The sequence below is a fragment of the Ahaetulla prasina genome, chromosome 7, assembly GCF_028640845.1.
Source record: "Ahaetulla prasina isolate Xishuangbanna chromosome 7, ASM2864084v1, whole genome shotgun sequence".
Taxonomy (NCBI): Eukaryota; Metazoa; Chordata; class Lepidosauria; order Squamata; family Colubridae; genus Ahaetulla; species Ahaetulla prasina.
In genome coordinates this window covers 92,969,932-92,992,352 of record NC_080545.1, presented here as the reverse complement: position 1 = coordinate 92,992,352, position 22,421 = coordinate 92,969,932, and the positions used below count along the sequence as shown (strand labels likewise).

At 44.3% G+C, this 22,421-nt stretch overlaps 1 protein-coding gene across 2 annotated transcripts in view; it reads left to right on the top strand.

Moving 5' to 3' along the window:
• The first annotated feature begins 6,783 nt into the window (after positions 1 to 6,783).
• The window catches only part of PROSER2 (proline and serine rich 2), a 54,926-nt gene continuing 39,288 nt past the window's right edge, over positions 6,784 to 22,421 (top strand). Inside the window, exon 1 of one of the 2 annotated variants that reach the window (XM_058191107.1) lies at positions 6,784 to 7,015. The gene's annotated coding sequence lies outside the window, so the exon portion shown is untranslated. Of the gene's footprint in view, positions 7,016 to 15,631; positions 15,847 to 22,421 lie in introns of those variants that run through there. The other variant, XM_058191106.1, reaches the window with a different exon arrangement.

The window sequence follows — 22,421 nt, the reverse complement described above, 5'->3', positions numbered from 1 at the left end:
AGCTGTTGGCAATTGACCTCCCTCAGGCTCACATGCTGTGGAGGAGGGGGAGGGGTCTAGTTGCTCCGATTGCCTGGGCATGGAGCCAGAGCTGGGGGCTGGAGGTACTTCCTCCTCCTCAGCCTGTCTGGGCATGGAGCCAGGGCTGGGGCCGGGAGGCATACTAGGACATTCCTCCATGTTCGGAAGCAGATAAGAAGACCCCGGCTGTGGTGAGATCGGACGAGACACAACACCATCCTTCATGGACCTCCACAATCATGGTGGGATTTTGAAGGACATTTCAAGTTTATTTCCGTATTGTGTTTGTCCATGGATAAAATTGAAACCTTCTCCCTCAGTGTTTCTCAACCTTAGCAGTTTTCAAGCCCCAGAATTCCTCAGCCAGCTTTATTGAAGTCCACACGTCTTCAAGTTGCCAAGATTGAGAAACAGTGTTGTAAGGTCCTCACCATCTTCTGTTCTGTCCTCCTTCGCCTCCGTCTTAATTAGCTTAATTAGCCGGCACTATCAGCTCTGGCAGCAAAATAATGAGCGTCTGCCAAGTGTCTCTGTTATCTCCCTCGACGCCGATGAGTCACCCAGGAACAAACTTCAGCTCTTCGTTAAGCAGTTGATTTGCCTGCTACGAAGAGGCACAGCAGCTCTGGATGCCTTTATTTCCTGCGGGGTGTGGCTCCATGACTCAGCACTTCCTAGGCCTGCCCCACCTCTGCTTCTGTTGTTCCCTCCTCTCCTGCCTATGAAACCTAGGGTCCAACCAAGCCTGTTTACCATCAGCTGGGTCTGAAGGCGTGGCCTGGGTGGGGAAAGAGTCAGGGGACGAAGGCCTCATTATCTCCTCCACCTGGCCTGCCTCTGGCTCCTGGAGCTGAGCCAGGGAAGCCGGTGCTCCAGAGGTAAATCCTGACGGCCCTTCCCCCTCACTTTCCAAGTCCCTTTCTGGCAGGAGGCCCGGCTCGGGGGACGCAGACACAACATCTTCTGAACTCTTCTCCACAGTCCTTTGAGTTCTTCAGTGTTCTTGATTTGGGTTGACCAAAGCTGGAGCACTGTATTCCACATTTAAACCAAGAGAGTGTCCAACCTTGGCAACTTTTAAGGCTTGTGGACTTCAACTCCCAGAATTCCTCAGCCAGGAGTTGAAGTCCACACTGCTTAAAGTTGTTAAGAAACTTTGTCCAGTATATACATCTGGAATTATAATAGCAGATCTCTTAATACCAGGATGCTCACTGCTCCACTATTTCCTGAGTTTAAAACTATTATTGTACTTGAGAGTCACCACCTAAAAGCATATTTATCTTGGATTCCTGATCAGTGCTGTTAGATTCATGTTACAGCAGGAAACTACAAGTATAACAACTTCCTTTTAGCAAATCCAACTGAAATAGAAGCTGGGTTATTGTGTTTTATTTTATAGCGGTGTTTCTCAAGCTTGGCCACTGGAAAATGCGTGGTCTTAAATTCCCAGAATCCCCCAGCCAGGCATGCTAGCAGAGGGATTCTGGGAGCTGAAGTCAACACATTTTCAAGTGGCCAAGCTTAATGGAATAACAGAGTTGGAAGGGACCTTAGAGGTTTTCTGAAATCCTCCGCCGGTACAACCCCCTGTTCAAGCAGGACACCCTATACCATTTCAGACAAATCGTTGTCCAATCTCTTCTTAAAAATCTCCAGTGTTAGAATACCCAGAACTTCTGGAGGCAAGTCATTCCTTCTGATTAATTGTTCTAACTGTCAGGAAATTTCTCCTTATTTTCTAAGTTGGTTCTCTCCTGGATTAGTTTCCATCCATTGCTTCTTATTCTGCCTTCAAGGGCTTTGGAGAATAAGTTGACCGCCTCTTCTTTGTGGTAGTCCAGTGGGGAAATCTAATTTTTTTCCCCTACCGGTTCTGTGGGCGTGGCTTGGTGGGATCATGTGACTGGGTGGGCGTGGCTTGGTGGGGTCATGTGACTGGGGGATCAAAAGGCAGAAACTCACTAACAATGTCCTGCTGGAGCAGGGTTGGACTAGATGACCTCCAGGTCCCTTCCAGCCCTGGATTATCCTCTGAAGCTGCATCTAGTGCCAGATTTGTAGTCCTTCCTTCCCCTCCTTTTTCCTTCCTTCCTTTCTTCCTTCCTTCCCTCCCTCCCTCCCTCCCTCCCTCCCTCTTCCTTCCTTCCTTCCTTCCTTCCTTCCTTTTCTTTCTTTCTCTCTCTCTCTCAAAAACGAACCCCCCCATTTTTTTGCCTAGCAGGCTTCAACTTTTTTACCTTTAAAAAAATGCTTTTAAAAGGTAAAGAAAAGGCTCTGACAATCTCAGCTAATTGCCTGATCGTCAGAGGCTTTTTTTTAACTTTTAAAAGCATTTTTTTACAACCTATTTGGCTGAATAGGTTGTAAAAAATGCTTTTAAAAGTAAAAAAAAAAGCCTCTGACGATTGCGTGGCTCAGCTGGGCATGGGCGGTGTGGGGGGAGGGATTTTTGCTACCGGTTCTCTGAACCTGTCCTGTCGCCATTGCTACCGGATTGGGTGATCCGGTCCGAACCAGGAGCATTTCACCCCTGTGGCAGCCCCTCAAATATTGGAAGACTGCAATCATATCACCCGAGTTGTTCTTTTCATTAAACTAGACAGACCCAGTTCCTGCAACTGTTCTTCATATGTTTTAGCCTCCAGTCCCCTAATCATCTTTGTTGCTCTTCTAATCATTTTGTTGCTTGAGAAACTTTGCTGCATAAGTGCCATTTAGAATCCATCTTCTTGCTTTCAAGAAAGAAAGAAGAAGAAAAAACCCACATTAATTGAAAACACATCCACTTGTGTTCTTCTTTGTCAGAATGTGCCCAAGGATAGTTGAAAAGTTTTTCTACTTCTTCAAATAATTCCTGGTTGCTAATTCCTGGTTTCAAATAGAAAGCTTTTCTTGGTGCGCTCACTGTAATCCTTTTCCCTTTTCAGCTTGATTAGATCAACCAGGCTGTTTTAATCAAAATGAACAATCCAGAAAGGGGAGGAAAAATGTCAAATGAAAAACCTTAAAAGATACGGTTTCTGGGGTCAAATATGTCAGTCAACCATAAATAAACCATAATTTCACTGCAAAAAAAATCCACGTTCCGTTAACTTCTCCAGTAATTGTGTCTCTCAAACCTAACATTTCAGCAACACTCAATATAATAGAACAGAAATTTTAAATCGGCCATTTCTTGAACAACTTTAGCCTCACTGAACTTCACTAAAATCCTCTTGAGGAAAAAATTGACAGCGATTGATAGAGGTGCTAAATCTAATAATCAGGCCACTTGGCTCTTCATTGATCTATATTTAGGTTTAGCTCTGGGAAATGTCTAGCCTTCATTTTTCAGCCGGGAGTAAAAATGTAGCACATCACTATTATTCTCATTTCTTCTCTTGCCTGGGACAAAAAGAAAAATCACAGCTCAGTTCAGCAATTTATATTTAACAGGCGAACCAAGCACTTTTTGAAAAGCAAACTCTGTCCAAGCGTTCATCGTTTCCAGAATTGGAGACGCGGACGATGGGCTCAGGAACCCAGATGAAAACTGCAAGTGAAGTGTCTTTAACAGCAACAGAGTTGGAAGGCACCTTGAAGGTCATCTAGTCCAACCCCCTGCTCATGCATTAGGGTGGCTCACGCATTAGGGATTTGAACCGCCGAACTGCCGACCTTTCTGATCGACAAGCTCAGTGCCTTAGCCACTGAGCCACCTTGTCAAGTCTTTTTCTTTAGATCAGGGTGTCCAACCTCAGCCACTTTAAGGCTCGTGGACTTCAACTCCCAGAATTCCGCAGCCAGCATGGCTGAGTGTCATGTCCCATTCCTCCGCTGACGGCCGGGTCAGGGAAATCCGAATCAGGCTTGCCTCTGCAGCTCTGCCCAAAGTCCTAGCAAAGTCCTCAGAGCAGACAGGAGACCAGAAAGTGACTTCAGCAAGATAAGTTCGACTTTGCCTGACTCAGAGACTGCCAGAAAGCAGATCCTTTATATAGGCCATGGGGTGTGGCTCCATGACTCAGCACTCATTAAGGCCTGCCCCTCCCTTCCTTCTGTTGCCTCCGCCTATCCAGTCTTCTGATGCGAGGGTCACTCCAATCAGCAGCTGTTGGAAATAAACTTTCCTCAGGCTCACATGCTGTGGAGGAGGGGGAAGGGTCTAGCTGCTCTGTTTGCCTGGGCATGGAGCCAGGGCTGGGGCCGGGGGGTGCTCCCTCCTCTGCAGCCTGCTTGGGCATGGAGCCAGGGCTGGGACTGGGAGGTGCCCCCTCCTCTTCAGCTTGTCTGGGCATGGAGCCAGGACTGGGGCCGGGAGGCATACATTCCTCCGTGTTCGGGAGCAGATAAGAAGGCCCCGGCTGCTGTGAGAGCGGGCAAGATACAACACTGAGGAATTCTGGGAATTGAAGTCCACAAGTCTTAAAATGGTTAAGGTTGGGTATTCCTGCTTTAGATATTCTTGGTGCTAACTCTGGCCATGTTACATGTCTCTTATTAGAAATTGGCCTCTTAAGTTGAGACCTGGGTTATTTTTTTCCTCAGGATGATAAGCAACCGTTCTATTGGGATTACAAACTTACACTAACCAAGCAAAGTTTGGCTTACTGAGTTTAGAACACAGAGTACAGACTCGTAAGGCTGGAAGGGACCCTGGAGGTCTTCTAGTCCAACCCTCTGTTAAGCAGGAAACCCTATACCAGGGATGTTGAACCTTTTTGGCACTGATGTTGTGCCTCGCTCGCCCCCCTCTCCGCAGCCGGGCCCCTCTCGTCTCCTGCCGGATGCTGATAGTGCAGAAGAATGGCCTGACATGCTTCCAGCCCCCAGTCCTGGCACCATGCCCGGACAAACGGAGCAGCTGGGCCCCTCCCCCACAGCATGTGAGCCTGGGGAGTGTGAAGCCAGTCACGAGCTGGAATTGCCGGCAGCTGGAGGCTGGAGGGACCCACGCTTCCGGAGAGTGGAGAGGCGACGTCAGCAAAAGGAAGGGAGGGGCAGGCCTGGATAAGTGCTGAGTCATGGAGCCACACTCCATGGCCTATATAAAGGATCTGCTTTCTGGCATTCTCTGAGTCAGGCAAAGTCTAACTTGGATTGCTGAAGTCACATCCTGGTCTCTTGCCTGCCCTGAGAACTCTGACAGAACTTTGGCAAAGCTGCAGAGGCTTTGCAGCCACGCTTGATACGGATTTCCCCAACCCGGCCGTCATAGGAGGAGTGGGACACGACAACTGAGCTCATCAGGGCTGCAACCCGGAAGAGGAGCCGCTCAGGGTGCATGCACGTGCCCGAAAACCAACTTCCGGTTTCCCACGCACGCACGCACGCTGGCCAGCTAGTCTTCCAGGTTTTTGGTGTGCACGCATGCGCGACAATCAGCTGGCTGGCGCGCATGGTCACGCAGAAAAATGGAAGGCCAGCTCTTTCAGTTTCCCGCACTGCTGCATGCAAAAAGGCCGGGGGATCGTCGCTTGTGCATGCGCGCCATAAACCTGGAAGAAGAATGTGCGACATCACATGCGCCAGGCAACATGGCTCCATGTGCCACTTCGGACACGCGTGCTGTAGGTTCGCCGTCATGGCTCTATATCATTCCAGACAAATGAGTGTTCAATCTCCTCTTAAAAACATCCAGTGATGTTTTTTTCTGTAATTTCTGAAGGCAAATTGTTCCACTGATTGATTGTTCTCCCTCTAAGGAAATTTCTCCTTAGCTGTAAGTTGGATCTCTCTTTAATGCTCTTCCACCCGTTACTTCTTGTCCTGCCCACCCGTGCTTTGGAGAATAGGTGGACCTCTTCTTCTCTGTGACAGCCCCTTAAGTGAACTGAAGAAGTTCTGAACAGTTTTTACTGCTGAGCCAGGTACCACCTGTTGTTTATCTCTGGCAGGTATGCATTTGTTTTTTCCTGCCTAAGTGAAGGATCTTATTTGTCTCACCGCTGAACTGGATCAACCCATGGAACAGAAGTTGCCTTCAGAAGTTGTGGGAGCTTCATCACTGGAAGATTTCATGAAGAGACTGGATTGCCATCTGTCAGAAATGGTGTGGGGTCTACTGCTTGGAGGGGGGGGTTGGACTAGATGACCTATAATGTCCCTTCTAACTCTGTTAATCTTTATCTGTATCTATATTGGAAAGGGGGGAGGAGACGGAAGAGGAGGAGGAGGGGGAGAAGGCAAAGAAGGAAAGAAAAGGAAAGGGGAGAGGAGAGGAGGGGTGGGAAAGGGAAGGGAAGGGAAAGGAAAGGAAAGGAAAGGAAAGGAAAGGAAGGAGGTGAGGGAAAGGAAAGGAAAAGGGGAGGAGAGGAGAGGGAAGGGAAGGGAAGAATAGAGAAGGCAAGGGAAGGGAAGGAGGAAAGGAGATGAGAGGGAAAGGAAAGGAAAGGAAAAGAATGGGAGGAGAGGAGAGGAGAGGAGAGGAGAGGAGAGGAGAGGAGAGGAGAGGAGAGGAAAGGAATGAAAGGAAAGGAAAGGAAAGAATAGGGAAGGAGGAAAGGAGAGGAGAGGGAAAGGAAAGGAAAAGAAGGGGAGGAGAGGAGAGGGAAAGGAAAGGAAAGGAAAGGAAGGAGGGGAGGAGGCAAGCCAAGGAAAGCAAGAAAGGCAAGGCAAGGAAAGAATAGGGAAGGGAAGGAGGAAAGGAAAGGAGGAAGAAGGAAAGGGAGAAAGGAAAGGAAAAGAGAGAAAACAGAAAAAGGAAAGAAAAAAGGAATCAACCAACTCACAACCATAAGGACTTGTCCAACTGGTTTTTTAAAACCATGCATGGAATGCGCGTTCTTCCTGTCCGGGAGATTGCTTGTAAGCCTGGGGGCACCATCTAGTTGTTCTTGAACTCCTCATTATGAGCTTTGGAGTGGATTTATAAGCAGGTGGAACCGTTCCAAAAATGAAGAGCTGCTCTGCCAGCGTGGTTTCTCTATTGCAAAAGAACACTTGAGGCCGACGAGAAAGGATTGAGGAGGGCCTGAAAGAAACTTGGCCCTGGAATTGCTTCCCTCGTAATGTAAGCATTTTTGTTTTGTTTTTTAACCCACGTATGATCAAGGGTTGGAGAGCTGTGAAACGTGTAGAGAAAAAATAGGGAACGAGAGAAATAATCTTCTTCCTGGCGCTGCAATTATCAGGAAGGGGATTAGTTCGCGCAACGGACGGTCAGTAGGTTCAGTCATTTAATACAGCTCTTGTAATTTTTTGCACGGGGAGAAAAATTACTTTAGCAAACCCATACAAAATGCGAACCTGGGCTAATCCCCCCACCCCTCCTCGATATACAATTACAGCACATCCGCTGTTTTGGGGACCGGATGAATGTAGCTGCTTGCCAGGAAAAGCCTGGTGGAGGATCAACCATCAGAAGTACCATGATAGTAGTCTTCCAATATTTAAGGGGCTGCCACAAAGAAGAGGGCCGGGGGGGGCAGGTGTTTCACTCTATTCTCCAAAGCAGAGGTCTGCAGCTTGACAGCTTTTGGACTTGTGGACTTCAACTCCCAGAATTTCTCAGCTAGAGGAATTCTGGGAATTGAAGTCCACAAGTTGTAATGTCACCATGGTTGGAGACCCTTGTTCCAAAGCACCAGAGGGCAGAAAAATATCAACCAAGTACCTTCTTAAGATGTACGATGTTCCAAGTAGTGCAGTTTTTTGCAGTTCCGCTGGTGTTATTGCAGGAATCTGCAATTTGTTAATGTATCTTATAAAATTCTTGGACATGGTACCAAGTACCCCCATGACAATGGGTATCACTGTTACATGTTTCATCCATAGCCGTGTAGTTTCGATGGCCAGGTCACAATATGTCATGATTTTTTCCAGTTCTTTTTCTTCGACTCTGGCATCTCCTGGTACTGCGATGTCATATAATATAACAACAGAGTTGGAAGGGACCTTGGAGGCCTTCTAGTCCAACCCCCTGCCCAGGCAGGAAACCCTACACCATTTCAGACAAAGGGTTATCCAACATCTTCTTAAAAATTTCCAGTGTTGAAGCATTCACAACTTCTGGAGGCAAGTCGTTCCACTTATTAATTGTTCTAACTGTCAGGAAATGTCTCCTTAGTTCTAAGTTGCTTCTCTCCTTGATTAGTATCCACTCATTGCTTCTTGTCCTGCCCTCAGGTGCTGTCGTGTCCCACTCCTCTGCTGACGGCCGGATCAGGGAAATCCGAATCAGGCTTGCCTCTGCAGCTCTGCCCAAAGTCCTAGCAAAGTCCTCAGAGCAGGCAGGAGACCAGAAAGTGACTTCAGCAAGATAAGTTCGACTTTGCCTGACTCAGAGACTGCCAGAAAGCAGATCCTTTATATAGGCCATGGGGTGTGGCTCCATGACTCAGCACTCATTAAGGCCTGCCCCTCCCTTCCTTCTGTTGCCTCCGCCTATCCAGTCTTCTGATGCGAGGGTCACTCCAATCAGCAGCTGTTGGAAATAAACTTTCCTCAGGCTCACATGCTGTGGAGGAGGGGGAGGGGTCTAGCTGCTCCGTTTGCCTGGGCATGGAGCCAGGGCTGGGGCCGGGGGGTGCTCCCTCCTCTGCAGCCTGCTTGGGCATGGAGCCAGGGCTGGGGCCGGGAGATTTATTTATTTATTTATTTCGATTTTTATACCGCCCTTCTCCCGGAGGACTCAGGGCAGTGTACAGCCAAGTAAAAATTCAATATATAAACATTAAAAAGAAGTTAAAAAGAAATATTATAATGTGGCCGAAATTTTACAACCATTTAAAATCTTAAAACATAAATACCCCAATAAAATTTCAATCCAGTCCCGCTTGAATAAATAGGTGCGTTTTCAGCTCACGCCGAAAGGTCCGAAGATCAGATGCCCCCTCCTCAGCCTGTCTGGGCATGGAGCCAGGGCTGGGGCCGGGAGGACATTCTTCAGCGTTCGGAAGCAGACCCCGGCTGCGGTGAGAGCGGGCAAGACACAACAGGTGCTTTGGAGAACAGCCCGACTCCCTCTTCTTTGTGGCAACCCCTGAGATATTGGAACACTACTATCATCATCATCTTTTATTCATTAAACATGAAACTCAGTCAACCGAACATTTAAAAATGTGTCACAAATACGATTGTCTGGTGCTAATGGTTGATACGGGTTGCTGCCAGCCTCCTAGGTATCAACCAAGTATCTTGTTAAAATACATGATGTTTTGTCCCAGTTACTTTGCAGTTGCACGCCCTGGTTCTTCAGCAGTAGCAACGGAGTCCTGTAGCCCATTTTTTGGCAGATGTCCATAGCATCTGACGCGGTCTTTGTTGACCTGGGCGACAACCGATCCAGTATGGAATTTTGTTGATTTCTTCTCATCATTGGTGATGGTAGGTGCCTGGGCTGGTTCATGATGGCTAAGCCGCTACCAATCCAAAGACCGGCATTCCCATAATCATAGGGACCGTACCTGATAGCCGTCCAGGCCCAGCCACAGGGATGATGATGATGATGATGATTAGAAGGGACACAGTGGCTCAGGGGCTAAAACGCTGAGCTTGTCGATCGAAAGGTCGGCAGTTCAGCAGCTCGAATCCCTAGTGCCATGGAACGGGGTGAGCTCCCATTGCTGTCCCAGCTTCTGCAAACCTAGCAGTTCGAAAGCACATAAAAAATGCAAGTAGAAAAAGTAGGGACCACCTTTGTGGGAAGGGAACAGCGTTACGTGCATCTTTGGCGTTGAGTCATGCCGGCCACATGACCGCAAAGACGTCTTCGGACAGCACTGGCTCTTCGGTTTTGAAACAGAGATGAGCACCGCCCCTTAGAGTCAGGAATGATTAGCACATGTGTGCGAGGGGAACCTTTCCCTTTTCCTTTATCTAACAAGAGAAGCAACCTAAGAAATATGGAGAAATCTCCAATGAGAACAATTAATCAGTGGAACAACTTGCTGGAAGTTGTGGATGCTCCAACACTATTTTTAAGAAGAGATTGGAGAACCAATTGTCTGAAATGATATAGGGCAGGGGTCCCCAACCCCGGTCAGTGGACCGGCACTGGGCCACGGCATGCCAGAAACTGGGAGATGTAAATAAGCAAAACCCCATCCACGGGATGCAGGCAGCACACTAAACCATGCCACCTCCAGTCCACGTATTAACTCTCTCTACAAAACTGGTCTCTGGTGCCCAAAAGCTTAGGGTCTCCTGCTTGAGCAGGGGGTTGGACTAGAAGACCTCCAAGGTCCCTTTCAACTCTGTTATTCTGTTACTGATGGGTTCCTACTTTCCCTTAAGCCACATTTTGTCTTACTGTAGCTTTCAAATCGTTACAAAGGCCGAGTACACAGATAATCGGCCTTTCGTAGCTGAGCTGCTTGCTCTTCAGTGCTTCACCGTGATATTATTTCTTAAAAAAAAAAAACAAATTCTTGCAAATTCCTGAAATCTCACCGATATTGCACCAGAGCAGAAGGTTTACGAGACATTGTGCAAGAATGCTACAATCTCGTAATGTCTCTTTGACACTGTGTGGTACATTTCAAGATCTTGTACAAATTTCTGTATGACCCGAGAAGCCTTTCTAGCGTAACCTTCCCCTAAACTTTAGCATGCTATGCTAAATCTTATAGTAATGTGATTTATTTGGTTCGGGCTCAGTGGTTGTACAAACCCTACCAACAAGTTATGGGTTGAAACAAACCATGGCTTAGCAGAATGAATAAACATCACCACAGAGAGAAGGAAAATAGAAAACTTAATGTGCTTGGTTTCATACAAGATGGCAAGTTAATTCCAGCTTATTTTCAGTAGTAAATAAACTAGTGACGTGATGGCGAAACTATGACGCTGCGATGCCAAAGGTGGCACGCACCACCCTCTCTGATAGCATGCGAGCCGTTGCCTCCCGCCGGCCAGCTTCTCTTTGGATCTCTGCCGCGCATTGTGGGCGGCGTGGGACGTGCGGGAGGTGTGCGCGCATGCAGGGGGTGGGGCGCATGCGCAGGGGCTGCACACCCATTGCATTTTGGGGGTTCGGGCATGCGCGCACGCTTTGGGCACTCATTCTGGAAAAGGTTAGCCATCACTGAACTAGTGGCTACGTTCACACAACCCTCTGAATTATAAATTTAAAAAAGTCCAATTTAGCCCAAGTAGGCTGCGTATGTTTGACTTTAAAAATAACCCATGACAGCTAAAAGATATTGGACTAAAATCCACACGTGGTTGGAAAAAATGATTTAAAAAAACCATATAGACTTTAAACCAGAGGTTTTTTGATTGGGGAATCATACCTGAAACTTATGATAGAGAAATGAAATATTTGATTGTGAATGTATTAACAGCGGCTAGAATTGTGTTTGCTAGAAACTGGAAAAATGAGAAAATACCAACGCAAGGTGAAATTATCAAGAAAATAATGGAATGTGCAGAAATGAGTAAACTGACATTTGAAATTAGAGAACAGGAAGATAAACAATATTATAAGATATGGGATTTATTTTATCAATGGCTAGATTAAAAAAAATAGGCTAATGAAGTTTGATAGAGATATTTATAATGTAAGAATTGTTGAAATATACGAAATATAGCCTGATATCATTGGTTTGAATTAAGAAAAGGAAATGAATGATACAAAAATCATTAATGTAAAATCTAGTACATTTTATATGAGGCTAGGGAAGAAACATTCATAGATAAACAAAAGGTTCATTGATTAAAATATCCGGATGTATAATAGGTTGGTAAAATGTAAAATAAGATAAATTACATTTCACGAATACGGTGAAATTGCACAAAAGCTTTGTAACCAACCAACCGACACACTGTTTGTATTTTGATTGAAGATGTTTTTATGTATGTTTACAAAAAAAATAAAAATAAAAATAACCCATGACACAATACATTACTTACACACAGCCCCAAAACTGGCTTCAGCGAACCATCATTAACCGTAATAAGCAGGTCTTGTGAACACAGCAGCTCCTTGGTATGTTATCAGAAATGATCTCTAGATTGTCAATCCCGCATTTTGAGCGAGCAGCATGTGACAATGATTCTTGCCCACGATGGTATAAATGGGGTGAGTCATTCTTGCAAAAAAAGGGAGGTGGCGATACAGACTGGAAGGTTTACACACACCACAATCAGGTGTTGAATACATTCTCAGCTCATGACCGCATGGTGCTTTTTCTGTTCTCCCGCATTCAATTTTTCATGCATGGACACACAGGGACTGGCATTCTATTTATGCTGGAAATGTCATGGGACATTTCATTAATTAATGAATCAAATTTATACCGGGTAGCCATTTGTCTCATGAGAAGTGACTCTTGGTCTTAAGCCTTAATATCAGGCAGGTGAGGAGTTTTTCCTGTTTTAGGTAAAGGTAAAAGTTCCCCTCGCACATATGTGCTAGTCGTTCCCGACTCTAGGGGGCGGTGGTCATCTCTGCTTCAAAGCCGAAGAGCCAGCGCTGTCCGAAGACGTCTCCGTGGTCACGTGGCCGGCATGACTAAATGCCAAAGGCACACTGAATGCTGTTCCCTTCCCATTAAAGGTGGTCCCTATTTTTCTACTTGCACTTTCTTACGTGCTTTCGAACTGCTAGGTTGGCAGAAGCTGGGAGAAATAACGGGAGCTCACCCTGTTCCGCAGCGCTAGGGATTCGAATCATTGAACTGCTGACCTTTCGATCGACAAGCTCAGCGTCTTAGCCCCTGAGCCACCGCTATATATATAATCTCCAAATTTATATTTGCTGATAAAGAAATAAAGGGAGACTAGTATAGATCTATTTCAAGCTATTGAGCTCTCATCAGCTAGCCATACCCTTACTCGGATTCGAACTTGGGCTCGAAGGACAAGAGAAAAATAATAAAAAATATTATTTCTTGCAAATACATGCAGGTGTTCAGATACAGTGCAAGTAGTCCTCCACTTACAACAGTTCGCTTAGTGACCGAAGTTACAACAGTAGTGAAAAAAGTGAGTAACGACCATTTTTCACACAATTGTTGCACCATTCCCCATAGTCAGGTGATCAAAATTCAGAGGCTTGGCAACTGACTCATATTTATGACGGTTGCAGTGTCCTGGAGTCACGTCATCCCTTTTTGTGACTATTGAGATTCTCAGTCATCTAGATCAGGGGTCTCCAACCTTGGCAACTTTAAGACTTGTGGACTTCAACTCCCAGAATTCCTCAGCCAGCTTTGCTTTGCTTTGCTGGTTGAGGAATTCTGGGAGTTGAAGTCCACAAGTCTTAAAGTTGCCAAGGTTGAGACAATCTAGATCAGGGGTCTCCAACCTTGGTCCCTTTAAGACTTGTGGACTTCACCCCCCAGAGTTCTGGGAGTTGAAGTCCACAAGTCTTAAAGTTGCCAAGGTTGGAGACCCCTGATCTAGAACATGGTTGCCCCAAAGGTGGAGTTGAAGTCCACAAGTCTTAAAGTTGCCAAGTTTGGACACCCCTATTCTAGACCAATCTGTTGCTCAAACAGGAGACCATTCTTGAGTGTCAAGTCCTGTCTTAGAAACTTCCAATAATGGAGCACCCACAATTTCCGAAGGCAAGCTATTCCACTGTTTAATTGTTCCGACAGAAAATTTCTCCTTAGTTCTAGATTGACTCTTTCCTTGAGAAGCTTCCATCTGGATACTGCTTATAAGCACCATGTGCTTAGAACTCAAAGCATTGTTAGAGACCCCACATACCCACTTCACGGTCTGTTTCTCTTGCTCCCCTCTGGGAGGGGGTTTCAAAGTATTTCTAGCAGGACTTCCGGGTTCTGTAATGGCCTATGCCATCCATCTGGTAAACTCGCAAGATTCGTTTTTCCCGCCGTGTACCCAGTGGCGAAATCTGAACCGGTTTACTACCGGTTCGCTGGCGCACATGCACAGTGCGCACCTCGCACCAAATGTGAGGCATGCGCGTGCGCAATGCACGCCAAAAGGAGTAATGGGGTAGGTAGAACAGCGTGCAAGGGAGGGGGTGATCAGCTGTGGCGCGCGATCTTTTTTTTTTTTTACTTTTAAAAGCATTTTTTTAACAACCTATTCAGCAAAGCTGGCTGGGGAATTCTGGGTGTTGAAGTCCGCCAAGGCTTAAAATTAGTCAAGGTTGGAGACCCCTGCTTTAAACTGCCTTTGCTAAGCGTGTGGTGTGAATCCTCCAACCCAGGTCCAATTCCCCACCGGAAAGCACATCGCAGGAACCACAGCGGCGTGGTTGGTGTGCAAATGTCCCACATACTGACTACGAGCAAGATGAAAAGCACAGCCCCCAAAAGCAGGAGACGTTGGTGCAAATCTAGCACTTTGACCAGTGGGAATGAAACTACAGGTAGTCCTCGACTTATGACCATCATTGAACCCAGAACTTCCATTGCGAAGCGAGGGAGTTGTTAAGTGAATTTTGCCCCATTTTACGGCCTTCTCTGCCACAGTTGTTAAGTGAATCACTGCAAGTTGTCGAGTGAGTAACACCGTGGTTAAGTAAATCTGACCCCCACCTCCCATTGACTTTGCTGGTCAGAAGGTCACAAAAGGCAATGACCTGACCCCGGGGGATGCTGCAGACCGTCACTAAAGTGACATGCCAGTTACCAAGCCTCCAAATTTTGATCATGCAGTGGGGATGCTGCAAGGATCTCCAGTGCGAAAAAAGGTTATGAGTAATTTTTTTTCAGTGCCAGAATAGAATAGAATAAAAACAGAAACAAATAAGAATAGAATAGAATAAAAACAGAAATGATAGGGTAGGGTAGAGTAGAGTGTAGAGTAAAGTAGGAATAGGAATAGGAATAGAATAGAATAGAATAGCAATAAGAATAGCAATAAGAATAGACTAGCAATAAGAATAGAATAATAATAAAATAGAATAATAAAATAGAATAGCAATAAGAATAGAATAGAATAGAATAGAATAGAATAGAATAATAGAATAATAATAATAGAATAAAACAATAAAATAGAATAGCAATAAGAATAGAATAGAATAGAATAGAATAGAATAGAATAGAATAGAATAGAATAATAAAATAGAATAGCAATAAGAATAGAATAGAATAATAGAATAATAATAATAGAATAAAACAATAAAATAGAATAGCAATAAGAATAGAATAGAATAGCAATAAGAATAGAATAGAATAGAATAATAATAATAGAATAGAATAATAAAATAGAATAGCAATAAGAATAGAATAGGAATAGAATAGAATTATTTTGTCACTTTAAATGTACATTAATCGGCATAGATTAAAATGAAATTTCCTCGCACACAGCTCTCAGAGGGTCACCACCACAGCTCTCAGAGGGTCACCTTATACACTACCTGACAAAATAAATAAAATTATAAATATACCCACCATACCCACATATACCATATGACACAGGCGAACAACACAGTCTAGTTCAGATGTCTACATGGGTTGGGAGTGGGGGGGGGGTCTAACCTGGAACGGTCTCTCAGCGAATGGCCGTAAGTCGAGGACTACCTATCTACCTCCGCTCCGGACTCTTGACCAGCCCGAGGGAGTCGGCGAGGCCAGAGAGAGAGAGAGAGAGAGAGCTGCCCAGTGGGCGGGATGGACCGCGGGGAGGAGGCGGAGAAGAGCGAGAGAGCCTCCGCAGGAATCCCGCCCCGTCCCGGCCACACCAGGCGGAGAAAGAAAGGAAGAAAGAGAGAGAGAAGGACGCGCGGCTTCTAGTCCTGCTTCGCCTGCTGGCTGCTTCGCACCTGTTTTTCGCCCAGGGAGCCGCGATCCTGTCCGGCATCCCCACCTCCCCGTTGCCCCGGGAGGGGTTTTTTTTTTCCACGTGAGGGTTTTTTCCCCCACGCGTGTCAACTCTTCCTCCTCACCTGCGCGGCGAGTCAGATTTTTTCCCCCCAACCAGGTAAGCGACCGAGCGAGCGGGTGAAATTGCAAAGGCAGCAGCGCTTCTTCCCGCGGGCGCTTCCTCGATTATTACTATCCTGATCCTTGCGCTGGTGGATCTGGTGGATCACCACGCGATCCCCAGCTTCTTTGAATCCGCGATCCTCGGGATCAAAGGCATTTGTTTTTGGTTTTTTTTTGGAGTGGGGAGTTTGGGGTTTTCTAACGGTTGAGAGAGGGAGCGCATCCGAGTGGCTTTTCGTGGTGGGTTTTAGGGACAGGACGGGATGGGTGCTGCTCCCCTTGAGGACTAGTGGCTTGAGATACAAAGTTACCTTCCCGGCGGAACGCTTTGCCCCGTTGCTCTTTTTTCTTCCGTTTGCTGGTGGTTTTTTTTACATTTTCTCTCTTCCTTCTCCCGCGTGGATGTCGAAAGAGCTGGTTCTGAGTTTTGGGGAAAGGGTAGATGATCCCCATGGATCTCTTGCTTTTCACCATCCGGTTCTTGACTGCGTGGTGTTTATTCCGTCCTTCGGTTATTAGACATAATCTAGACATGAGGATGGATTTGATGAAGGCAGTGAATTCATTATTTTAACCCTCCTTTTTCGCTCCGTTCTCTGGCTCTCTTTTCTTATGATAGATAGATAGATAGATAGATAGATAGATAGATAGATAGATAGATAGATAGATAGATAGATAGATAGATAGATTAACACGGGGTGTGTGTGTGTGTGTGTGTACATACACACACACACACACACACACACACACACACACACACACAGAGTGTTAGTTTGGGAAACTCAGCGGTATGTTCCAACAGCGCACCGTTTAAATTTAGGAATAATATGACAGCAATGACGATAGTAATTTTGATGACACATTTAAAATGCGTGGAATCCTCTTGGGGCATAAAGATTATGGTGGAAATTAAAGTCTCCAAACTTCAGTAGCAGAGTTGTTAATGCCTGGAATGCACTACGTGACTCTGTGGTCTCTTCCCAAAATCCCCAAAACTTTAACCAAAGACTGTCTACTATTGACCTCATCCCATTCCTAAGAGGTCTGTAAGGGGCATGCATAAGAGCACCAGCATGCCTACCGTTCCTGTACTAATGTGCCCTCTGGTTGTATTCAATTCGTATGGTTATTTCATGCTTATATATACTGTTGTGTTTGACAAATAAATAAATAAAATAAAACAAAAAAACTGAATTGGTATTGAGGAATGAGAAATCCACTGGATTTGGACAGCTGATAAATTCAAAATAATAATAGTAATTCAGTTGTGTGATTGGAGCCCTCTTAGTAATAATCGAACCACAGTGAAAATCATAATTTAATAACCCCTGTTTAAAATGTGCAAAATTCTTTTGGGGAGATAAAGTCTTCAAACTGAACTGGTATTGACAATAGAGGCAGTGGTTGGACAATTTATAAATTCAAAATAATAATGATAATAATTCAGTTGTGATTGGAGCCCTCTTAGCAATACTTAAAGGACTTTTTCAATATTTGGAAATGTTGGATTAACAGAATTTGAATAATCTAATTTTACAAAAAACAAACAAACACCAAAAACACCACACCTTGCTAGGAACTTCCTATATTCTCAGATATTATCTGAACCATTCTTAACCTTTGGTTAGGACTTTTGGATTACCAAACTCCCACCAGTATTAGATGTGAATTTAGTCCTAGATGATGATGATTAGTAATAATAATAGCAGTAGTTCTTCAGAAGAACTCAATTCATATGAAGGCCAGCACCGGCTAAAGATTTGGCAGCTGGGATTCACATTGCTATTTATATAATAACATTAAAAAACAACAACTAATAATTCCTTTTTTAGAAATTTCGTTCACCAGTCCTCCACGGGTTCCTTCCAGCAGGGAAATTTGGATTCCTAGACAAAGAAACTAGATTTCTTCAATTTTTCCCTCTGTTCGTCAAAACGAGCATTTTCTTTATTGATTTTACTGGTGGCTCAAACAGCAAAGTCGAAGGCTGACCACATAGGAAAGAGAGCTACTTAAAAATGACACTTCTTTGTGTTTTTGTTCTTGGTGTGTTTTGGCAAACTTGGTTATTCGAGGGCCAAGGGGATATCCTTGTCTTCTCTGGATAGATCGTGCTCACGAACCCACAGTTATTTTTTTACCAACCAAAGGAATTAAATGAAATTTTCAATCACATATTGTTCGATTCTGCCTTTCCGGTATGTTACAGGTTGTCCTCAGCCCAACTGCAATTAGGATCAAAATTTCCGTTGCAAAGCAAGGCAGTTGTTAAATGAGCCATGCCTGATTTTACACACCATGGCACTTAAGCCAATTACTGCTGGTTGGAAGCTACAGTAGTGGCCAAAATTGTGGAAACCTTTTGGGGAAAAGTTTATTTTTGAGGTTTGATGGCTAATAACACCACTTTTTTAGGGGGGGGAGAGTTTTAAGATAATCCTATTCCACTGCTGGAATGGCCTGGGAATAGCCCAGACCTTAACCCAATTGAAAATCTATGGAGCCGACTAAAGAAACTTGTTAGTCAGAAGCGATCCAGCAATAAAACCTAGTTAATAGAAGCCATCATTCAATCTTGGTTTCCCATTATAACAGCTGCAGAACTAAAAGACTTGGTTCACTCCATGGGAAGACGTTGTAAGGCCGTAATTCATGCTAAAGGTTACCCAACTAAGTATTAACTGACATGGGGATCATTTTTGCATACCTCGTTTTTTCTGTGGTGATAATTTTTGTATATCTCGTTTTTTCTACGTGTTTGACTTTTCTTCTTTATCCTGTAACTGCTATTCTAATAGCAAATCCTTCATAAAAGTTATTGCATTACATGCTTGATTAAATTATCTTTCCATTGATACGTAATTTTATGGCACTACTCCCCCCAAAAAGTGGTGTTATTAGCTAGTTTTAGAAAATGCACTCTTCCCAAAAGGTTTCCACAACTTTGGCCACTGCTGTCGTTGCGAAGGCCACAAATTGGCAGTCCTGTAACCCTGGGACTCTACCATCCTTGTAAATACAATTGCCCAAATTTTGACCCTGTGACCATGGCAAACGCTGCAAAGGTCATAAGTGAAGGACTGGATATGCTGCAAAGATCATAAGTGAAGGACTGGGGTATACGTCACTTTTTTCAATGTCTATGTAACGTTGAACAGTTGCTGGACAAATGGTTGTAAGTCGAGAACTGCCTGTAGCATAATGATTCCAGATGAGCTGGTTCTCACCCATCGATTTTTACAATCTTTTTAGTAATCCTAGCTGTATGGCTTCTGTTTAAGATCTGATGGGATTGAAGGAAGATGATCCTTGGTGCTGGGGTGAGTTCCCGGGGTGAGCAAACGAATATGTATGACTTGCCTTTCAGAAGTTCAAGGTGCAGATTCAGCCTTCAGGGTTAGCAAAAAACAAAAAAACAAACCTCAACTTGAAGAAATGTCCCTCAGAGTGCTGCTCATTGTTCCCCTGTGGAATTCATTGCCACCAATACACCATAATAACTACTGGCTCAGAAAGCTTAAAAGAGATCGGATTAGATCATGGGTAGGAGGGATGGGAAGACGGTGACAAACCATAAGGCTTAGAGGCTCACATCCGATGTCAGGAGGCAAATAGGAAGAGCTAGGGTTGTATCACAATGTTGTCATGTATTTTTATTTTATTTTTTTTGTTGCTGAGATTTTTATTATACATCTGTGTAGAGCTATCACTCTCAAGGGGTGTCCAACCTTGGCAATTTAAAGACCTGTGAACTGTAGACCTGTGCACATGCTGGCTGGGGGATTTAACATAATAACAGAGTTGGAAGGGACCTTGGAGGTCTTCTAGTCCAACCCCCCTGCCCAGGCAGGAAACCCTACACCATTTCAGACAAATGGCTATCCAACATTTTCTTAAATTTTTCCAGTGTTGGAGCATTCACAACTTCTGTAGGCAAGTTGTTCCACTTATTGATTGTTCCAACTGTCAGGAAATTTCTCCTTAGTTCTAAGTTGCTTCTCTCCTTGATTTCTGGGAGTTGAAGTCCACAATCTTAAAAGTTCCAAACTTGGACACCCCAAGGCTATCACCCTAAATAGTTCCAAACTTGGACCCCACCCCCCGGCTATCACTCTAGATCAGGGATCTCCAACCTTGGCAACTTTAAGACTTGTGGACTTCAACTCCCAAAGTCCCTCAGCCAGCTTTGCTGGCTGAGGAATTCTGGGAGTTAAAGTCCACAAGTCTTAAAGTTGCCAAGGTTGGAGACCCCTGCCCTAGATTGTGCGGGAACAAGAATGAGGAAGGGCTACGTTTTCTGTTTCTGGACACCCTGCAGGCAATTGGTTGACCTTTATGATTAAGTAAACCATGGTTTCTCAATCTTGGCAAAGCATGACTGGCTGGGGAATTCTGGGAGTTGAAGTCCACACATCTGAAAGTTGTCGTGGTTGAGAAAGACTGAATTAGTAGATACTACACTAAAATGACTCTAGTCCTGATCCGTCAATTTAGTCCACAGTACCTCTTGGTATGTGATATTTGATGTGTGGCTTAATGTTTACTCGTTCTAAACGGAGGATGCTTTGGGGGAATGTATTATATTGATTGTCTCCTTATGACTATCATTAAGTGTTGTACCTTATGATTCTTGACAAATGTATCTTGTCGTTTTATGTACATTGAGAGCATATTCACCAAAGGCAAATTCCTTGTGTGTCCAATCACACTTGGCCAATAAAGAATTCTATTCTGTTCCATTCCGTTCCATTCTATGTGTATATCCTCTGTTGTTGAAAAAATATATATTAGAATAGAATAGAATAGAATAGAATTTTTTTTATTGGCCAAATGTGATTGGACACACAAGGAATTTGTCTTGGTGCATATGCTCTCAGTGTACATAAAAGAAAAGATACCTTCATCAAGGTACAACATTTACAACACAAATGATGGTTAATATATCAATATAAATCATAAGGATTGCCAGCAACAAAGTTACAGTCATACAGTCATAAGTGGAAAGAGATTGGTGATGGGAACTATGAGAAGATTAATAGTAGTGCAGATTTAGTAAATAGTTTGACAGTGTTGAGGGAATTAATTGTTTAGCAGAGTGATGGCCTTCGGGAAAATACTGTTCTTGTGTCTAGCTGTTCTGGTGTGCAGTGATCTATAGCGTCATTTTGAGGGTAGGAGTTGAAACAGTTTATGTCCTGGATGCGAGGGGTCTGTAAATATTTTCACGGCCCTCTTCTTGATTCGTGCACTATACAGGTCCTCAATGGAAGGCAGGTTGGTAGCAATTATTTTTTCTGCAGTTCTAATTATCCTCTGAAGTCTGTGTCTTTCTTGTTGGGTTGCAGAACCACAATATTAGACCACAATATTCAAATTACAGTTTGTAGAGAAGCAAACCCACAAGTTTTTGAGAATTGCAGAATTCATCACATGACTGTGATGAGAAATATTTGCCCTTTTGGATAGCAGGGTTGTTTGAAAGCAGGCAATCCAGTCCTTGTAAAAAAATACAACCTCTGCCTGTTTTTACTAACTGAAACTCTAGGGTGTAGTTACAAATTTGCACAAGCGAGGAATTTTATTTTTATTTTTTTTTGACTCAGAAGTAAAACGGCAGTTCTCTGAGGCAATTGCTCCTTTGTGTAACTCGCAGGACAAGATTTTATTCCTCTCTGCACTGTGTGTATATTTACGGCCGTTTGCGGTTGTCCTGCGATCACCTGACCACGTTTATGCTGGCTTTGCCAAAAACCGACAACTGTGCCATCACTATCAATGGATTTGATTAGTGACTGCAGCGTGTTTTTGTTTTTTTTTAAATTTATATCCCGCCCTTCTCCGAAGACTCAGGGCGGCTTACATTGTGTTAAACAAAAGTCTTCATCCATTTGTATATTATATACAAAGTCAACTTTTATTGCCCCCAACAATCTGGGTCCTCATTTTACCTACCTTATAAAGGATGGAAGGCTGAGTCAACCTTGGGCCTGGTGGGACTTGAACTTGGAGTAATTGCAAGCAGCTGTGTTAATAACAGACAGACTTAGTCTGTTGAGCCACCAGAGGCCCACCATTGTGTTGCCTTTACAACTGTGGTATTTGCTTAATGACTGCCACAAAAGCCCCTAAAATCAGCTCGGTCATGTGACTGACCTGTTTTAGGACTGTTATGACTTATGGGCTCCTTTATGGTCTTAACTATGGGATGCGGTGGCTCAGTGGCTAAGAAGCTGACTTGTCGATCGAAAGGTCGGCAGTTCAGCGGTTCGAATCCCTAGTGCCGCAGAACAGGGTGAGCTCCCGTGACTTCTCCCAGCTTCTGCCAACCTAGCAGTTCGAAAGCATGTAAAAAATGCAAGTAGACGCTTTTATTGTAATTTTTGGTTATTGGTCTTTGATAAATATTTGAGATAATTGATAATATTTTAAAGGTTTTTTTACTTGGAATGGGTTTTTGAAATAAATAAGTGATGGGAGACCTTTTAATTAAGATGAGATATAAGATAGGAGAGATTTTTACTTTGTTCGTATTATTTTGTCTTTTACTTGGAATGGGATTTTGCAACAAAT